General features: G+C 44.6%; 1 pseudogene; it reads left to right on the plus strand.

The window, feature by feature from the left end:
• The first annotated feature begins 3,546 nt into the window (after window positions 1-3,546).
• Window positions 3,547-19,548, plus strand: part of LOC102431674 — an 18,494-nt pseudogene continuing 2,492 nt past the window's right edge.

Here is a 19,548-nt window from a genome sequence, read left to right on the forward strand (position 1 = left end):
AATCTGCTCAGCTGCAGGAGAAAGGGAGGAAGGAAAAACAGTTTTTACCCTGATTTAGAATCTACTGATGAAAGTTCCCAAGCACTTGCTGATGACTAAATGGTTCTGTAAGCCAAGTGGTTCTCTGTAGTTCACCGTGAGCAGAGGGGCTTGTAGGAAATGTCTCTTTCCTTTCTCCCCATTCCCTCCCTCTCCTCTCCCCCCTCCTTTTTTTTATGCTTTCGTTAATTTATGCATGTATGTATTTAACAAACTTTGCTTGAGTACTTACTGTGTCTCAAGACCTGTGCTAGGCGAAGAGGAAATGAAGATGAACAAAATAGAATTCCTTAGGGGGATCTCTGAGCACATGAGATGGTAGGATATGATCATGATAAAACGAAACGATTGTACAGTTAGTGCTGGATGGTTCCGGGAATCGGGGAAATGTTTTATTTAGGTGAATAAAACGTGTCTACCTCCAGTTGGCAGTTTTACTATTGAAAACAAAATGTTCTTAGCTGCAAAGGCGTTGGGATGTTTTCCAGGCAAGCAGCTCCCAGCCTTCACCTTACAGAGCCCGTCACCCACCATTTGTCACCAGTAGGGGGCGACAACACAATAGATTAAAACGGGTCCACGGAGAAGAAAACCTACAGGAAGCATTTAACCTCCTCAAGTAGAAGCTGGCAGTAAAAAATAATTATATCTTTTCTTGTAGAAAGCTGTTTCAAAACTTTACAGTCTGTTCTCAGGGAGTAGGTCCTTATGTTATTGAGGAAGGAAATTCACATAAAATAATCAGGTCCAGAATAAAATCAATGGGATATAGGCTATAATTACAAGAGCCTTGGGGACCAAAAACCTAACAAAAATATTCCTCGGTGTTAAAATATAATGTGTCTTTATGGACCAATTGATTAGCAGTATTTATAGAGCAACTGCTTGGTGGTGTTCTAGGGACTGGTGTGGCATTCAAAGAAGGCAACCTACCTTCAAAAGAAATGTAAATTTTAACTTTTTAAACTGAGCACATGACAATAAGATTAACGTTTTTGGCCTCAGATCTACTTTATATGGTGTTGAAAGCAAAGGAGTCTTCAACTTTGGTTTGCTTGCTTCCACAAACCTCTCCGTACTCAAGAAAATGTAAAATTATTTCCATCGTTGAGTTGTCTCATTAATCAGTCAATTAGTCAGTAGTGCACAAGCACCCATGGGTTGGAAAACAGAGAGATCCTGAGAACTCAAAGGCATGTTTTCTGTCCAGAAGTCACTTACAATCCAGCTAGAAAGTAAAACATGGGGACCAACATGCTGTTTAATAAGGAGGGAAAGAGCCAGATGGGTGGTTTGGATGGACAGTCAGGGTGATGGAAGACTGTCTACTATGGGGATGAAGTATGGACTTCTGGTGAGCCGGCACCCTGACTCTACCTGTGGTGGGGGTGGGGTGTGGGGGCTGGGCAAGTCTTCACCCTCACCAGGAAGTCCATGGGGCTCTAGAGACAGAATACTGGGTTTGATTCTGGAACAAGACCCTTATCTCTGTGGGAACTTGGGCAAGTTCACCTCTCTGAGCCTCAATTTTCTTGTCAGTCAGGTGAAAAGATAGTAAGAGTGCCCACTTAGTGGACTGGTTGTGTGGATAATCTAGATAACCCATGAAAAGTATTCAGTCCATTGTCTGGTGCATTATGAGATTGTGTTATATTTATGGTATCCTCCGTTTCTTTTTCAGTGGCCCACATTTCATAGGGTTATTGCAAGGATTAGGTGTAATGAAGGATGCAAATTAGTGAGCACAGTTTTTGGCACATGATAAATATTCAAGAACTCCTGTGAGTGAAAGAGATCACTTCATGCCAGTGGAGTCAGGGGAGGTTTCTGGAAAAAGGGAGTCTTGAAGGATGGATATGGATTTTGGAAAGAAAACAGAAGGAGGCATTGTAGGCAGGGGCACACACACATAGGCAAGGCCTGGAGATGGAAAGATGAAAGGCATGCTCAATAGAGGGTAGGGTCTCTGAATGGAGCACTTGATCAAATCAGAATCTTAGAAAGGCCAGCAGATCCAAGGATTAGATTCAATTTTGGCAACAGCCAAACTTGTTGCTAGGTCATGAGACAAATCACTTCAACAAGCCACTCCTCTCTCTGGGTCTCAGCTTCTGGGCTAGAAGGGTTGGACAGGAATGATCCCTCATCAGGGACTCTTCCAGGGCTAACATTCTCTTCTTACATCCAAGATTGGTCCACAGAGGATTAAAATACATATGTGAGCATACATGTTTATCCAACTCCAGAGGACTTTGGAATTCACGTGCGAATATTTCAGGGCTTACACCAGGAAGCAAAGTTTCCTTGAAGTTGTTCATTGATTTTTTTAATTCCTCCAGCCTTCTATTCCTCCATCAAGTGTTTACTGAGCACCTACTATGTGCAAAAACACTGCTCTAGATGCCAGGGATTTTTTTTCCCCTAAAACCAAGATCTGACCATGTTACAGCCCTGCTTCGATGCTTTCAATGACTTCCCACTGCCAAGTGCAAACTCCAGGTCACACACACCATGTACTTGCCCATCTGCATGCTTTTGTTTAGCAATTTTCCTTCTCTGGATTGTCCCTCCTAGTGACCCAGATGCTTTTGAAATGTCCCTTCCTCTCTGAAGTTGTCAGCAAACCTGTCGAGGTTCCCATCCCTGCCCTGCACTGGCATATTCTCTGTTCTCTGTGCTTATACAACACGTTGTGTCATCTCTGTTACTGCACTTGTCGCTTTTTGTTTTAGTTCATTGTTTGTGTAGGTTTTTCTCCTACTAGATTTTGAATCCAGTGAAGCAGGAACAGTATTTTATTCATCTCTGAAACCTCAGCACCTAGCATCCTGCTTGGCACCTGAGAGATAATTAAATATTTGATGAATTCACTGGTTGAAACTTTGGAAGTGGATGAGAATGGTAATATGAATAATGACAACAATAGTAACTACTTTATAGCACATATTTCTTATATACTGAACTCTGAGCCAAGAGCTTTATTTATATCCATGATCTGTTCAGTTTTCAACCCCGTGATGTCCGGGAGGTAGGGGCACAGAGGACTGGCGAGGTGCACGGTGTTTCTGGAGTCAGAGAGCCGGGTTTGAATTCAGCCCCATAAGTACACTGTGCACTTCTGCTCTTTGTGCCCTTCATGAGAGGGTTTACTAGTATCTAAGAGGGCAAGTGGAGCTAAATGCTCTCTCTGCTTGCAAAGCCAACGAGCTGCATCTGCCTGGGGGAGGGGTACCTTTTCCATCTGTAGAAAAAAGCACCCTGTGGGCAGGCGCTGGCCTCATCTGGCCCCGCCCCTTGCCAGCTTGGCCTTGCACAAGTTTCTTAACTCTGCTTTTTGCCTTGATTTCCTCATCTGTACAATGGAGTTATAGCACCGCCATCCTCAGAGGGTTCTTGTTAGGGTGAGGTGGGGTAACGTGTGATATGCTTGAACCCATCTAACATATGCATTCGATAAATACTAGCTATTGAGAATAGCAAGTGAAGAGAGTTGGCAGAGAACAGAACATGGGGCATTTCTCCATTCAGGAGCATCAGCAGGAATCAGGAGAGAAAAGGACTGAAGACGAGCAAGAGTTTGAGGAAAAGGTGATTAGGTGTTCAGTGCTTCTGAGAGATTAAGCTGGAAGAGGCTGAGAAAAATCCCCTGAATTTGACTGTGAGAGGTCATCAATAACCTCTGAATGAAAAATAACAGAATAGCAGAGGAGAGGACACCAGATTGCTGTGTGTTAGGGAATCAATGAGTGATAAGGTAGCTTTAGAAGAATGCAGCATGGACACACAGCCCACTCCCACATACTTTATTTAAAGAGATAGGCATCCCCTTCAGAAGGCCCAATCAATGGAGCTCTCAGGGAACATGGACACCCCTGGCCCCACCTGAACCCTAAATGTGTTTAGAGAAATCAGGCAACCGCTCCAGACTCCTAGAATGACAAGGAGGACGCCTTGCCCCAACTACCCAGCTTCTAGATGGAACCGTCTTTAATGTAAAGAGAGAGGAGAGCTGAATGGTTTTGTTTTGTTTTGCTTTTTTGTTCTTTAAGCAGAGGACTGTCAACAGAATGCAAGTACAAAATAGATAGGGGGATGGGATCAAGGACCCAGGTGAGTTGGTTCATCCTAAACAGGGAGGGAGGGTATGGAAAACACAAGGGTGAAGACACATAGACGGCAAGGATATAGCACAGTGATGGCGAACCTATGACACGCGTGTCAGAGGTGACAGGCGAACTCATTTTTTTTTTGGTTGATTTTTCTTTGTTAAATGGCATTTAAATATACAAAATAAATATCAAAAATATAAGTCTTTGTTTTACTATGGTTGCAAATATAAAAAAAATTTCTATATGTGACACGGCACCAGAGTTAAGTTAGGGTTTTTTAAAATGCTGACACGCCGAGCTCAAAAGGTTCGCCATCACTGATATAGCAGAAGGAAGTTGAAGGACCGTAGAGGTGGTCTGTTTTCTTAGAACAGAAAGAGGCAAATTCTGCTGAGAATGTGATGAGTGAAAGGCGAAGGCCTTTGAATAAAAATGCTGTCTTGTCTGCATCTTCATCAGCCAGGATAGGTTATATGCTGGGACAGACAACCCCTGAGTTTGAGTGGCTTAACGCAATTTAAGTTTTTTTCCCCTCACATCAAGTCTGGTCAGTGTGGATTCAGAGCGGCCTTGGTTCTGTGCAGTTATCAGCGACCCAGACTCCCTCCATTTTATGGCTCCTGTGGCATCTCCGAGTCCTGTTCTGGGCCATCTGCATCTGCTGGCAAATACAGGACCTGAGAAGCCTGCGGAGGCTTGTGTGGGAGACTTTGTAGGTCATTCCTGGAAGTCCTGCACATCACGTTTGCTCATGTCCCACTGGCCAACCCTAACTGCAAGGGTGGCTGGGAAATATCAAACTATGCACAATATTGTCTTGTCTGCATCCTTGGTGCCTAGCACAGTGTCTGCAGTAGAGTGGGTGCTCAGTAAGCATCATGGAATAGATGCATGGATGCACATTGTCTCATTTGTTCCTCCCACAATTCTCTCTCCCTGTGCTCTGCTTGAGGTTCAAAAACCACATAGACCTCATGTCCTGGGTATGAGCTAACGGCTGGGCTTGTGCTTGGAGCTGTTCCTGCTGTGATGCTGATGTGCTGCAGGGCTCCATTCATACTCTCTGCACCTGTGTGGTTGCCACCTGGGGTTGGCCTGAAGTCTGTGCTAGTAAAGCTGGTAGAGTGAAGCTGGCTTGCTCTCAGGGAGATAAAGATCAGGGTCTTTTTTCCAAAGCCCAGTACTGTAACAAGTTGAACTAATCAGTCAGGAAAGTACATTAACCGATACCTGACCTACAATTTCCAGTCCAAATATGAGCTAACCAGCCTGTAATTTTGTTAACCAGATCCCACCTGAACTATCCAGCCCTTTGCTAAACTAGCCAGTCCCAACAGGATTAAAGAAGTCACTGGCTGAGCTAACCAACTCTCAGTTAAGCTAACTAGTTCGGAATCAAGCTGTTGGCCACCAGTTACTACAAACTCATCTGTGTTCTACAGAGAATGATTGCAAGCCCGGACTGGGATTAATCTTCTCCATAACCTTTATAATGGCTCTTTTTATGGATACCATAAGCTCTGGAAAGGGAAGGAAAGCTGGTGATATGAGTCATAACTTCCCTAAAGGGCAAATAAAGGGCTCCTTATCGGGCTGGCAAAGCTCGCTGGCAAGCAGAGCCTGATGCAGAACCGTGTCGGCCAGGGAATGCCAGGGATATTTTTATAAACAACTCCAGAGATATCAACAATGTGGGGCTGGTGCAGAGATTCCCATATTTGCAGATGAAATTTCATGAACAAGGGTGCCCGCGAATGAGAGCGCGTGCCAACAAGCCCAAGAAGGAAGAAGGAAGCAGAGGCCGACGGTTATAAAACAAGTCACTGCTTCAGACCTGGGGAGACACAGAGGCTAGGGCCCACGTCTCTGGCTCAGCCAGCCTGGTGCGGGGCAGCAGAGGCGGGCCTGGGGAGTTGGGTGCTGGGTGACTGTGAAAGGGGACAGCAGCCCTGCCCAGATGGAAGGGACCATGGGATGAGGGCCCTGATGGTGAGGAGATGGACCGATCAGGGGAGCCCTCATGGAACATGATCCCCCTCCCCCTTCTGAACCTGAAATCTGTCTGGAGAATTTGGCCATCTCTCCAGACTCCTGAGACAGCAAAGAGGATGACTTTCCTCAACTCCCCAACTCCAGTCAGGACTGCGTTGAGCTGCTCACGGTAGAGCAACTCATTTCAAAGCAGCTGTCATCCTTGTCGTTGTGCTGTCACAGGAAGTGGCCAGGCTTTGGTTTAGTGAGTTCTAATCCCTCCAGTTACCTCTCAGAGCTAGTGGCCTCAGGCAATTGAATCAGGCTCTTTGTGCCTCAGTTTCTTCCTCTTTAGAACAGTAATTCCACTTTGCAGGTTAGTGAAGACTCAATGAGATTGTGCATGAAGAGTCCAACCTTCTGTCTAGAAAGCCATAGGTGCTTATTATAAATGTTCCTTCCCGCCCCTACAAGCCCTACTCAGTGCCCTCCTGGCCAGGCTTAAGCCTTAGCTCATCACAGTGGACTGGCCTCTGGCATCATTCCTGCAGAGACAGCCCTAACTGGCCTGCCCTGGCCCGTGTGGGCCTGTGATGGCTCCAGCCTGCCTGGCAGAACTTCCAGCTACTCCCAGGCTGTGATCAAGACCCAGGCCCAACGTACTTATTCTTCTCTGATTCTGGGAAAGTACAGGCAGGCAAGGCACTGGCATGTAAGGAGGCAGGGATGGAAGCTGGGAACCTGCACCAGATTTCACCTGGGCAACCACAGCCGGCCTCACGAAAAAGGCAGTGGTAGCTGGGGGCCCACTCCTTCGTGTCTGTACCTAATAGCATTCAGTTCTGCAGAAGGAATATTCTGAAATTCTTGACCTAAAGAAGGGCTGAAATCCAGGCGCATTTATGAGCTGAGCAGGTATGAATGAGAGCTTGTTCATGGGCAACCAGGGAGCATTCTGCATTCTGGAGTCAGGCTGGGATGGTGTTGATTGTGGTCCAGGGAACCTTTAGCACATGCAAAAGTCCAAGCTAGTGTTTACTGGGGGGAGGGGAGAATCTCTGGGTTTCCTTTCCCGGCACCTCCATGTTAGAATTGGAGAACCCCAACCTTTCTCCTTGACCCCATCTCCTCCTCTTCTTCCTACTTGAACTCTCCAAGCATTAGCACCTGGAGTCTTGTTCCCACTCTTCCTCCTGCCTGGGGCTCTTCCCTCACCTCCTCAGGACTCCCCTTATCAGAGAGCCTCTGACTGATTACCCTTTATAAAATGGCAGTCCATTTCTAGCATCCTCTATTTCCTTATCATGATGTTTTTTCTTCTTAGAATGTAGTACCAGGCCTATTTGTTTATCACCTGTCTGCCCCTACTGGAATGCAAGCCCACAAGGGCAGTATCTTCTTTTGTTCACTGCTGTCTTCTCAGTTTCTAGAACAGCCAGATTCGTAGTAGGCCTTTCATAAATACTTGGTGGATAGATATTGAAATTGACCTTCAATTTGGTCTGTTGTCAATATAGTGAATTAGATAGAAAGTTGTCCTTAGTTACATTATACAGATGAGAAAATTGAGGTTCAGAGAGGTTCAGTAACTGCTCAGGGTCATCAATTAGTTAGAGACAAGGCCAGAACCAGAACCCAAATACCCCGAGTCTCAATCTGATGCACGTGCTACTAGCCACTTGTGTCTCCTTAATTCTTTAGCCTTTTTTCCCCCCAAAAGAGAGCCTATTGCATTGCCTTAAAGACTACCCTTCAATGGAGTGCTGACTCCATTTTAGCACATGCAGAAGTCCAAGCTAGTGTTTACTGGGGGGAGGGGAGAATCTTGATTGATTTTGCTCATGGACTTGTCAGAAAACAGAATCTAGAGGTAATAGGCAGACTAGGGTTTTTTAGTAAAAATCACTCTTCAGTTCACCCAGCCTCTGCTCTGAACTGTGTTTATTTCAGGTCTCATGCAGAAAATATACGCACTAAAAAACAAATTTAAAATAAACGATAAGTGAGTTAGAAACTGCCCAGGGCTGTCACGAACTTATGCTCCATGCTATGTGGGTTTTGAGTAAATATTTGCTTTGCAAGCCAAGAAGCAAAATGTATTTACTGAGGCAATCTCCGGCTGAAGGGCACATATGCTACTTCTGGGATTTGGCACAATTTCTCCCGAGAAGTGTGTCTCAGCACCATGGAGCTCAGAAAAGGGGAGGCAACTTGGCATCATGAGACCTAGGTTCCCCTTTGTGCTCTGCTCTTCTCTTGTTGGGTAAATTGGGGCAACTTATTGCCCTCTCTTGACAGAATCCTATGACTTTAAGAGAGAATGTCAATAGTTTTCTTTTTAAAAATTAATTTATTTTTTATGAGAAACATATAAAAGAGAGAGAGGGAAACATCAATTCAAGAGGGAAACATTGAGCAGTTGCCTTTGGCACTCCGACTAGGGACCGAGCCTGCAACCTGGGCATGTGCCCTGACCGGGAGTTGAACCAGCAACCTTTTGGTGCATAGGATGACACACACAGAATGACGCTCAACCAACTGAGCCACACAGGCCAGGGTGAATGTCCATAGTTTTCTAATCAGCGTGTGATTCAAATGAGAGAGAGAAAGATGTAACTTAGCAATCTGTTTCTTCTGTCTTTTCCACCACGTTGACTCTTTTTCTTTCTTCTTTTTTCCCAACTCAAGCATCTCTTTTTCCAAGAGTGTGTAACCTATGGTAGAACATTCTGAGAGTTTTTGCTCTCTTCTTCAACAAGAGCTAGTACCTGTGTCCAGGGCCCTCTGGGCTCGTGGAGTGGTTGGCTCTGTGGCTTCTCTGTCTGAAAACATCCCTCATCGAATCCCACAGTGGTGGAGACTCTCGGTGAACACAGTCGTTCAGCAACTTATTGACCTTCTGTCACAGGGACACGCTAGGGAACAAAGCTCAGTCCCCACCCTCATGAAACGTGAGGTCTGGTGATGGAGAGATAGTTAAGGATCAGGTGCATTTCGTGCTCCCATGACACAACTGCAGGCAGCTATATCCAAAGGAGGCCCAACCAACTTGTTCCTCCATCTTCAAGGGCATGGTTCTGGCAAAACCTTTCCTAATTAAATGAGATCTAAACCAAGATGTGCAATGGGGAGAATAGGACGTATTCAGGCAAAGGGTGCAGAGAGAGGAAGTGTTCGAGGCTGAGGGTATAAATGCAGGGGCCAGGGTGGGGGTGGCGTGTGTGTGTGTGTGTGTGTGTGTGTGTGTATGGTGGGAGGGGGGCAGTTGTAATCAAGGCAGAAAGCCCAGTGGCTGTGGTCTGGAATGTGAGGGGGAGGGCAGGGCATGGGGGCTGAGAGGAAGTGGGGTGCCTAGGTCTTGCCTCCAGCCTTGTGAGCCCCTTGAAAGAGCTTGGATTTTGTGCCCCTGGCAGTGAGGAGTTTCTGGAGCCACAGAGTGTCACAGTCAGATTTTTATTTTAGAAAGGTCACGGTCACTGTGGTGTGGCACCCTCCTTGGAGAGAGACAAGGCAGAGACAAGGCTGGAGGACCAGAGACTGGGTGGCTGGGTAAGAGCTATAATTGTGCAGAAGAATCTTTGCCCTCTGAGAGCAGGTCCAGGCTTTGGAACTTCTTGAACAAGTTGTGGCTCCTGTCCTTTCTTAGACCCCCATTGTTCCTTTTCTCCATGAAACACAGCATTCTTAAAGTTTATTTCAGTACGTTCTGGGGCTTATGTCACGTTAGAACAATAGGCTCCAAGCCCTTTGAGCATGAGGGCCCTTAGTGGAAGTAAAAGACTTCACCCCACATCACAGTCATTGTGCTCTCAGTATCTGTTACTTTAGAAAGTACCTAAAGCACAAAGCCCCCAGTAAATGTAAGCACACTTGGAAAGCATGCCTATGTATATGTGGGAGCCGGTATTTAGCCAGTCTATTGACATGGCTATGGTAACATACGGATCCCCAGAGCCATCTGAAAGAGGTCTACATCCCCCAAGGGGTTGGGAACCACTGCGCCGGAACACATGTGTTAAGAAGCCACATAGACATCTGTCCCCAAAGAGCAGTGCATGGCTGCCTTCTCCATAAACGGTGGGGTGCATAAACTCAGCTGGTTCTAATTGCACGGGGCATGCCATATTGTTGCCCGATGTAATGTCAATTTTTATTTATTTGTGTTGTGAAAAGCAGGCCTGATTAGACCACTTAAAACTACACAGGCTAGTTAGAGCCAGTCTGGCGTTAGTGATTTCAGCTGCCCTCCCTAAAGTCATCAGCGCTCCCCGCTCTCGGCCTCCCTCTGAGAATGTAAACTTGGGGCCTGGTGCTATCATGATTTCTATTTCATCCCGACTCTTATAAACTACCATATAAAAAACAGCCGCTGAAGGTTTTTTTTTTTTTCAATTTCATTTTGAGGCTTGGAAAATCACAAAATAAAAATAGCCCTGAGAGTGGAAAGTTTGGGGGAGTTTGTTTAGCTTTCTTTGAAATACACTTTGTGAAGGAATAAGTCAGTCATAAGATCCCTCTTTGTGGAGTGCTTTACGGTTTATGTAATTTTCACATCCCTTTTCTCTTGTTTGATCCTCACGAAGACCCTGTGAGGTGTGGATTCTTACTCTCCTCATTTTACAAATGAGTCAGAAGCTCCGGAAATGGCAAGATTGGCCTAGGCCAAGACCACGTGACCAGGTAGATCTTTATTCCAAATCCCGGCCGCCCCCGGCATTCCTCCGTCTCTTCTAGAGCCCTCACCCAGGCCAGCTCTTGCCTTCTGCCCTCCTCAGGGCCATCCTCATGAAGAAAGGTATCCAGGCCGTGTCTGGACAAGCACAGGCTCCATGATAGTCACCCAGTGTCTCCCTCCATATCCAGGGACCTACTGCTCAGTATAATACTTACTTACAAGCCTGTCCAAGTCCCCTCACGAGCTGCCAACTCCTGGAGGGGAGGGCCTTTTAGCTTGTCATCTCTGTGTCCTGAGGGCCCAGATCGGGGTTTAGTACATAGTAGACGCTCTGTAAATGTTTTCCAAACTGAAACATCATTGAAGAAGAAAGTTGATTTTTAAAAATCGTTCTTCTGTTTCATTCAGTTTCTGTTCTCACGTATGAGTTGGCCGTGGGAAGACCGATGAGAGTCTTGAAGTTATTACTTGACTCATCATTTCCCACACTGTGTTTTGAGGAGTGTTCTGAGACGCGTCCGTAGATGTTCCAGAAAAATGAACAGTTCCATAGTCGTATAAGCTTGGGGAAGACTGATTCAATAAGTTCAACAGATTTTTTAAATTGCAATTTCTCTCAAAGCATAGATTCTCTTTCAGGTCTGGTTCCCTTCAAGCTCTCCTCATCTGTGTGAGTTTCAGGCATAGCTCTCCATCCTCATGATTGTTTAATGAGTCACTTTTTAAACACACACATCTGCACTCATGCACAGGCCCAGAGTTCTCAGGGCTGTTTCTCTCACAGTGTTGGCAGTTTTCAGCAAAGGGAGGGGAGTGCATGATCCTCTCCATTTTATTTTATTTTATTTTACTTTATTTTATTTTATTTTATTTTATTTTATTTTATTTTATTTTATTTTAGTTTAGTTTAGTTTAGTTTAGTTTAGTTTAGTTTTGTTAATCCTCACCTGAGGAAATTTTTCTATTGATGTTTAGAGAAAGTGGAAGGAAGGGGGAGAGACAGTGAGAGGGAAACATCAATGTGAAAGAGACTGGTTGCCTCCCACATGCAACCAAGGTACATGTCCTTGACCTGAATCGAACCTAGGACCTTTTAGTCCATGGGCCGATGCTCTATCTACTGAGCCAAATTGGCTAGGGTGATCCTCTCCCTTTTAACGGGCCATAGACCTCCAGATGGCTGAAAAGCTCCCTTTCCTCCACTTCCATCCCATTAGCCTAAAAAGTGCTCATGTCTTTTTTTAAAATATATTTTTATTGACTTCAGAGAGGAAGGGAGAGGGAGACAGAAACATCAATGATAAGTGAGAATCGTTGATCAGCTGCCTCCTGCACGCCCCTTACCAGGGATCAAGCCCGCAACCCCAGGCATGTGCCCTTGACCAGAATCAAACCAGGACCCTTCAGTCCACAGGCCAATGCTCTATCCACTGAGACAAACCGAATAGGGCTCATATCTCTCATTTAAAGAAATCTTTCCTTGACCACACCATATCCTCACGCTGTGGTTCCATTTCTCTTCTCTTTGACTTGAAACTTTGTGAACAGTCACTCAGCCAAGGTCACAACCTCTTCCTGAGGACAGTCTGCACCAAGTGAGTAATGAGTGCAAGTCAGCCTCCTTGCCTTAATTCAGCATTACTCTGCAGGTCCATCCTAGTTCCAGAGATCCACCCAAAATTAACTGAAAATGTTGCTGTGAATGCTCCAATACCCCAACTTCTTCCTCTGTTCAATTCTTTTTCTTCAATGTCCTTCAAGATGTTTATTCTGAGAGTATTCCCCAATAAGTTTCCCATATGCTAATGTCTACCCCAGAATTTGCTTTCCAGGAAATCTGACCTGCAGCAGTTGGTTCCTGGAGTATCCCGAAATGCATATGTTAATATGAAATGTTTGAGCTGGACACTGGTGACAAGATGGAACTAGTGGTAGATGGAACACAGATGGCTCCTGGCACAATTTAAACATTGCAATTGTTAAAAATTTTCCCACAGTGAACTGGGAAGGTATAGAAGTATATTTCTACTAGTGGTATGTCAGGTGTTTGGGTAATACTGTATAGAGGAAACAAGCTACAAAGAGAATGGAATTGGATGGGTATGACTTGGAATAATTGATGCTTTGGAGAAAGATAATGAAATTCTGAGGGTAAATATTCAGTAGCAAATACAGAGACTCTCATTTCCTGAAGTCTGGAAAGGAAAGAACTGAGGATCAGGCCCAGGATTTAGTTATAAGAGTAGCAGAGATTCTAAACCCAGACAAGATCACTCCATCAATGTCAAACCCTGATCAGTAAGGAATGGGACCCTGAGATATAGCAGGAGAATATCTGAGTTGATGCAGTTGACAATCTCCAGATTTTCCTGAATCTTTCAAGTCTGCAGAAGTAGCCTACCACTCCCGTCAAAGGTTAGTGCTTCCCCTGTGCTTGAGGACAATGCAGAGGACTTTGCCTTACAAGAGAAAACATGACACCCCTATTGGTCACAGGACCAAATGAAAAAAAAAAGGAAAGAAAAAAGGATTAAATCATAATATAACCCAGTTAGGGAAGTGACCAGCCTGGTAAAGAAGAAAGGAGGTATCTCCCAGGGGAGCAGCGGAACCAAGCCAACATGTACCGACAGAAGTTGGGAAAGTGCACGGAACTGGATTCTGAGGGTGCTTGATCAAGGAGTGTTCAGACCATGAAACTGGATAAGGGAAAGTCTATAGGTACTAGGACCCTGGGAAAAGGTGCTAACACACTTTAGGATAACTCTTAAGAAGTTGAAGAAGACTATATTACCCACAGAATGTGAAGTTGAAATAAAATAGTTGCTACGAAAGATGTTGGAAGGAAAGATCAAATGGACCCTGGAAGTATACAAACTAGAATGAATGAACTGTGTAAGGCTGGGAAATCCATCAGAAGACTGTGTTGCACAGGTTGGCCCAGAAGACACTCCACTTGCCAAAGCAATGAGGAAAGCACTGGCAAGAGTAAGACCAGTTTCACTGGGAAGCTCAGTGGTGCTGACCTCTGTAGGCCAGAGCTGATGCTAGGAGAATTGAGTTTCTAATAACAGTGGAGATTATGTGGTCCCAAAAATGGGGGCCAGATTTCAGCATTTAACTACCAGAATCAAGGAAGTTGCAATTATCATGAGTGGCAGTACTGAAGGGCCTGATTTGCAGAAAGTTATGGAGATGATGCGGTGTCTGTAATAGGTTAAATAAGTGGATCTGGAAACCAAGGGTTTTGTGCGTGCGTAATCTCCTTACCATCTCTCTCAGTCACTTGGGGAATTTGTGCTTCATTCCCACAACTCTGAACACTACGGGCTTAGAGGTCTTAGCTTAAAAAGGGGGAAATGCTTCCACCAGGGGATACAGCAAGAATCCCATTACATTTTCAGCTACATCTTGTTCTCTCATCCTTTCAGGCTCCTGGCAGGGGTAATTGATCCTGATTATCAGGAAGAGATAGAGTTGATGTTACAATGGGGGCAGGGAAGAACATGTTTGGCAGCCAGGTGATTCACATGGGTGTTCCTTGATACTTCTTTACCCAGTTTTGATGGTAAATCGACAAGTGCAGCAGCCATTGTCTGTGAGTTTAGATCCCCATACATAAGAGCCTGGGTCATCAACCAGGTAAGCCATCTAAACCTGCAGAGGTGCTAGCTGAGGATGAGGGGTCTGGAGAGTAGAGAAAAGAGATGTTGAGTATCTGCTTTGCCCTTGATACAAGGTACAACAGTCAGTGAGGTAGTTTATGCCATAACTTCCTTTTTAAAAAGTATCTCTAGAAAAAGAAGTCCACTAGAATCCTAAAAGATCTGCTTCTAAGACATATGCCAACAAATGGATCTGAGCACATGAGGGATGAACTGTAGTGGATGCTGGGATATACCAGCCAAATTCCGTCCCCATTAAGACCAAATGACTCATTCCCCAGCTACTATGAGTGTTGGCAATTGACAAGGTACAACTGTCAACCCCCAGAGATTGCCCTCGTCTAAAGAGACTTGCCTTGCCCAATGTCACACACCTTTCTTGGGGGCAGCCCGGCCCAATGAGTCATTGCTGTGGGGTTATAAAGGCTTAGTCCTGTTACTCCAATTTGGGACAATGCTTCAGGGCCAACCAAGTGCCAGAGTTCTCCATGGGATGGGCTGAGGCTATTTTTGTGGCTACATTATAACCTACCTTCACCCTGTGCCCAGTCCTTTTCCTTTACTTTGTCCACAAATCGTGATCCTGAGAGCCCTCCCAACAAGCTTTCCACAGGCTGTTCTTTCACTTGGTTTGTTTTCTAGAGAACAAGGCATGCAATAGAAACCGATCCTTAGAACCCAAACTCCAAACTGGATTTATATAATCTCTCTCTCTCTCTCTCTCTCCCTCTCTCTCTCTCTCTCTCTCTCTCTCTCTCTCTCTATATATATATATATATATACTCTTTCTATATATATATACATATATATACATATCTATATATAATATGTATATATAGATATAGGTATAGATAAATAGAGATAGAGATACTAGATATTGATATAGATATCTCCAATATCTCTAGCTGGGAGAAAAACTTCAGAAACGCCAATATCTTAGCCAAGAGAAGCTGCTAGTAGGCAGGGCCAGACTTTAAGCCCTCACCTTTCTCCCATTAAAAAGTGAATAGGGAGACTGGTTCAGACACCACATAAATATGAGTGTTTGGCACATGTTGGGCAAGTGCTCATAAATGTATGTATAATAAAAACAATAAATATTAACTTATCTGAAGGGTTTCTCCCAGCCTTCTTTACCTCCAGACCAATGTGCTTAATCATATCATATCTTAATCCCTGGATGCAGAGAGCTTTATCAACCTTCACTCTCCCAACCCTGCATCCCTACACATTCCAGATCTTTGTCTTTCTTCTCTATTTAGTCCATATTTCCTAGCACTTAGTGCCAATTGTGGGATGAGAGTCTGGGAATGGTTTCTCCAGTAGGGCTTGTGACAGGAACAGCAGTGGCAGACGGAAACCGCCCATAATATCTACCACATATGTAGGGCTTTCCCAGCTGACAGCCTTCTTAGAAAATGAGAATCCATCTGGCAATAAATAACAAGGGCTACAAAGCTGTTCCTACTCTTTGACTCAGTAATTCTACTTCTGGGAATTTACTCCAAGGAAATAACTTGGGGGGCGGGGGAGTCATCTGTCTAAAGAGGTTCATACCAGTCCGATTCATAAGGAAGGAAAATGAAATAATCATAGAAATTCCCAAAATTGGGGGAACAGCAGGACAAATCATGACATTATCACAGTAGAATACTCTATAGCTATTACAAATGACAAATATACACAGTAGGCAAATCTTGGAATTGCACTTGCAAAGAAAACATTTGAGTGTCTATTACATGCAACACCCTCCAAATCCTGAAAGGTGATAGAATCCTCTGATTCTAAGGATGGAAAAACTGAGGCTCAAAGGGTTTAGTGACCTGCCCCGAGAACTGGAATTTAAGCCTGGATCACTCTGATCCCAAAGTCCACATCTTCCTATAAATGCAGCTCCCATCTGTGTCTAATTTTCTAGCAAACATCTAAAGGGAACATAAAGTGATCCAAGGAGATTCAAGTTTATTTTTAATTGTCTTATTAATAAAAAATTGTTTAAATTTAAGTTAGAAAAAGGGGGGGATAAAATGGGATCTGTCCCATGAAGGCCAGGCCTGACCGTAGCTTGACTGGCAGACCTCTCTTAGGATCCTGGTAGCGGAGAAGCCCACACTTATTATCTCCCCATTACGTATCCAAATCACTTGAGGGGCTTTTCACTCCACACATGCTTTCTTCCCTCTGCTCACATCCTGCCTTGAAATTCTATGACTATGCCATAGTGAGTTACTGCTCCTGGTAGAAGAATGGATATTGATTTTTGGTATGTTTGGAGTCTAAAACAAAGACTAAAAAATCACCAGTAAAAGCGTGGTCTTCAAAAGGTCCCTGTGAAATCTCAGGAGTTTGTAAGTCAGATGGGAGGAACGAGCACTTTCTTATTTTAAACGTATCACCCATGCAGGTGACATTGTGTTGGATGTATGGTATTTGTGTGGATTTTGGATTAAGGGTGATTTGGGTTCAAGTTTTGGCCCAACTATCATGGTAGTTAAGACCTATTTCACACACACACACACACACACACACACACACACACACTCCCTTGGCTTGTCCTTAGAAACTCTTAGAATGGCACATTTATCTCGCCTTTGACTCTAATAAAGTTGAATTTTGTAACCAAGAAAATGTCCTGGTTCTTAGACTAACAATGTGTGTCAGCAAAATGTAAGGATTAGAAATACTTTGTTCCTAAAGGCCTTCTGTTCCTTGGCTGCTGTGGATTGAATATTTGTGCCCCCTCAGAATTCATAGGTTGAAACCTATTCCCCAATGTGATGGTATTAGGAAGTGGGGCCTTTGGGGATGATTAGGTCATGAGGGCTCTGAATAGGATTAGTGCCCTCATGAAAGAGACTCCAGAGAGCTCCTTCCTTTTATTCAGCCGCATGAGGACACAGTGAGAAGACAGCCGTCTATGAACCAAGAAATGGGCTTTCATCAGACCCTAAATCTGCCAGCACCTTGATCTTGGACTTCCCAGCCTCCAGAACTCTGAGAAATAAAATGATGTTGCTATAAGCACCCAGTCTATGGTGCTCTGTTACAGCAGCCTGAATGGACTGAGATGTTGGCTGATGCTTGTGTTTTAACTCCTTGTTTTTTGCCCTAATGCCCCCTCCACCCAAAGCTGCAGTGGTAGCAGTTATCCTGATTTTCCCCAAGGCTGCCTGCACCTGCAGTCCAGCTGGCTGACTTCACCACCTCCTCCTTAACTGCTCCTGACTGGAGAAGCAATCGGATCACAGGCTTGAACTGACCAGTGCATAAAGGGCAAGGGGCCATTTTGAAGTGGTAGCCTCCTGGTCCTAAAAAAAACTATAAATCAATCCAGGTGGAAAAGTGATAGTGGTCTCCAGGCTCAAGGGCAATAGGCCCACAGGGCACCTTGAAATCAGGCCAGTCCCTTCTGAATTGTCTTTCTTGGGTGCCCTTCAGAGTCATGCTCCCAAAATCATCATGCTCCTGTAATGATTTTGCAGAAGTAACTAGATGAGTTTGGTGGCAGAAGACAAGGGACATGGGCTTGTGAAACTCTTTTTTTTTAAATTATATCTTTATTGTTCAGATTACATTTGTTCCTCTTTCCCCCCCCCCCATAACTCCCCTCCTCCCAGTTCCCGCCCCACCCTCCGCCCTCACTCCCCACCCACTGTCCTCATCCATAGGTGCACGATTTTTGTCCAGTCTCTTCCCGCATCTCCCATTCCCCTTTCCCCCCCAAGAATAGTCAGTCCATTCCCTTTCTATGTCCCTGTTTCATTATAATCACCAGTTCATTCTGTACATCAGATTATTTATTCACTTGATTCTTAGATTCACTTGTTGATAGATGCATGTTTGTTGTTCACAATTTGTATCTTTACCTTTTTCTTCTTCCTCTTCTTAAAGGATACCGTTCAGCATTTCATATAATACTGGTTTAGTGGTGATGAACTCCTTTAGCTTTTCCTTATCTGTGAAGCTCTTTATCTGACCTTCAATTCTGAATGATAGCTTTGCTGGATAAAGTAATCTTGGTTGTAGGTTCTTGGTATTCATCACTTTGAATATTTCTTGCCATTCCCTTCTGGCCTGCAAAGTTTCTGTTGAGAAATCAGCTGACAGTCGTATGGGTATTCCCTTGTAGGTAATTGAGTCTCTTTCTCTTGCTGCTTTTAAGATTCTCTCTTTGTCTTTTGCTCTTGGCATTTTAATGATGATGTGTCTTGGTGTGGTCCTCTTTGGATTCCTTTTGTTTGGGGTTCTCTGCGCTTCTTGGACCTGTAAGTCCATTTCTTTCACCAGGTGGGGGAAGTTTTCTGTCATTATTTCTTCAAATAGGTTTTCAATATCTTGCTGTCTCTCATCTTCTGGCACCCCTATAATTCTGATGTTGGTACGCTTGAAGCTGTCCCAGAGGCTCCTTACACTATCTTCGTATTTTCGGATTCTTTTTTCATTTTGCTTTTCCGGTTGGGTGTTTTTTGCTTCTTCGCATTTCAAATCTTTGACTTGATTCTTGCGCTCCTCTGGTCTGCTATTGGGTGTCTGTATAATATTCTTTATTTCAGTCCGTGTATGCTTAATTTCTAGTTGGTTCTTTATCATAGCATCGAGGGTCTCATTAGATTTCGTGAGGCTCTCATCAAGTTTATTGGCAGCTTCTAGCACATTATTGCAAGCCCTCAAAATTGCGTTTTTTAGCTCTATATCCTCCATTTCTGTCATGTTTTTTTGTCCCCGCATTTTTTATGCTTTCTTGGTGCACCCCCTTGTGGTCTTTGTGCGCAGTTTTGTTGTAGTTAAGCCTTGATTGTTGTAGTTAATACTAGAGGGATTTGACCACCAGGCCGACTGGCTGTGAGAATCAGCTGTGTCTGCTGCGGGAAAACTTCTGTCCTCTGGAGAGGTGCTAATCTAGCCTTTGCCTGAGGCTATCTGGCAAATGGCTCTGCGCAGGGCTTGGGTGGGGCGGGATCAACGGGCGGGCGGAGGGAGCAGTTATGGCTGCTCTCAGTCCCGTTCCCAGAGGCTCTGCTTCTCAGAACCCCAGCAACTGCTGCAAACCTCAGAAGAGAAAGCTGGCCCTCACGTTCCAACTGATGCC

The sequence above is a fragment of the Myotis lucifugus genome, unplaced genomic scaffold, assembly GCF_000147115.1.
Source record: "Myotis lucifugus unplaced genomic scaffold, Myoluc2.0 scaffold_63, whole genome shotgun sequence".
Classification (NCBI taxonomy): Eukaryota; Metazoa; Chordata; class Mammalia; order Chiroptera; family Vespertilionidae; genus Myotis; species Myotis lucifugus.